The following is a 2193-nucleotide window of genomic DNA, read 5'->3' as shown; positions in this document are numbered from 1 at the left end:
GTACTACAGGAATATGTAATAAAAAATGGGGGTTCCTATTTAAAAAAAACGCAGTTGATATCCGTTTGGGCTATGGCAGCGCCATCTAGCGAGCCAACCATAGCACCATCTGGTTTCCCCCTTCAAGCTAGACGAGTTTCGTTGTTTGTGGTTTTTTCGTTTGATGCTTATTTCGTGAGATATTTGACCCGGTCACTATCAATGAACCACCCTGTATATAATGAAAAATAATGGTCTATAACACTACTTTGGGGCACGCCCGAAGACACTTTTATGCCCGAAGGCTTCTCTTCATTGACAATGACATTTTGTGTTCTGTCTGTTAGAAAATCCTCAACCCAGTCACATGGTTGTTCCGATATTCCGTACGCTCGCATTTTGTTCACTAGACGGCAGTGCTGAACAGTAGCGAATGCCTTATGGATGTTTAGGAACATGGGATCTATCTGGGCGCCAGTACCTACCCCTTCTGTTCCAGAATTCTACAAAATACTGACGTCAGAGATATAGGCCTATAGCTTTGTTCGTCTTATCGACGGCCCATCGTGAAAGGATGACCCGTGCTTTTCCCAACCATCAGGAACACTTCGCTACCTCAAAGACCTACAGTATGCAGCAGTTGGAAGATGGCCAAGTTCTTTCACATCTCCTATGTAGAATTGCACTGGTGTCCGGTCAGGTCCAGTGGCCTTCCTTCCGTTGAGTGATTTGCGAGAGCGTTATGCACATATGCAGATGGCGGCTGTACCGCGTAAACAAGGTATAAAAGGACCGCGCATTGGCGGAACTGTCATTTGTACTCAGGTAATTCATGTGAAAAGGTTTCCGACGTGATTATGGCAGCAAGACGGTAATTTACAGACTTTTTACGCAGAATGGTAGTTGAGACTAGAGTTAAGAAACATTCCATTTCGTAAATCGTTAGGGAGTTCAGTAGTCCGAGATCCACCAGCGTCAAGAGTGTGCCGAGAATACCATATTACAGGCATTATCGATCAGCACGGGCAACACAGTGGCCGACGGCCTTCACTTAACGACCGAGAGTAGCGGCGTTTGCGTAGAGTTGTCAGTGCTAACAGACAAGCAATATTACGTAAAATAGCCGCTGAAATCAATTTAGGACTCACAACGAACGTATTCATTAGGACTGTGTGGCGAAATTTGGCGTTAATGGGCTGTGGCTGCAGACGACCTACGCGAGTGTCTTTGCTAACAGCACGACAATATCTGTAGGGCCTCATCTGGGCTCGTGATCATATCGGTTGGACCCTAGACGACTGGAAAACCGTGGCCTGGTCACATGAGTCCCGATTTCAGTTGGTAAGAGGTGATGGTAGGGTTCGAGTGTGGAACAGACTCCGCGAAGCCATGGACCCAAGTTGTCATCAAGGCACTGTGCGCGATGGTGATGGCTCCATAATGGTGTATACTGTGTTTAGATAGAATGAACTGGGTCCTCTGGTCCAACTGAACCGATCATTGACTGGAAATGGTTGTGTTCTACTACTTTGAGACCATTTATAGCCGTTCATGGACTTCATGTTCCCAAACAAAAAATGGCTCTGAGCACTATGGGACTCAACTTCTGAGGTCATTTGTCCCCTAGAACTTAGAACTAGTTAAACCTAGGGACATCTCTGGTCCAACTGAACCGATAATTGACTGGAAATGGTTGTGTTCTACTACTTGGAGACCATTCATGGACTTCATGTTCCCAAACAAAAAATGGCTCTGAGCACTATGGGACTCAACTTCTGAGGTCATTTGTCCCCTAGAACTTAGAACTAGTTAAACCTAAGGACATCTCTGGTCCAACTGAACCGATCATTGACTGGAAATGGTTGTGTTCTACTACTTGGAGACCATTCATGGACTTCATGTTCCCAAACAAAAAATGGCTCTGAGCACTATGGGACTCAACTTCTGAGGTCATTTGTCCCCTAGAACTTAGAACTAGTTAAACCTAAGGACATCTCTGGTCCAACTGAACCGATAATTGACTGGAAATGGTTGTGTTCTACTACTTGGAGACCATTCATGGACTTCATGTTCCCAAACAAAAAATGGCTCTGAGCACTATGGGACTCAACTTCTGAGGTCATTTGTCCCCTAGAACTTAGAACTAGTTAAACCTAAGGACATCTCTGGTCCAACTGAACCGATCATTGACTGGAAATGGTTGTGTTCTACTAC

Source organism: Schistocerca cancellata, chromosome 4, assembly GCF_023864275.1.
Source record: "Schistocerca cancellata isolate TAMUIC-IGC-003103 chromosome 4, iqSchCanc2.1, whole genome shotgun sequence".
Taxonomy (NCBI): domain Eukaryota; kingdom Metazoa; phylum Arthropoda; class Insecta; order Orthoptera; family Acrididae; genus Schistocerca; species Schistocerca cancellata.
This window is presented reverse-complemented; position numbering follows the sequence as displayed.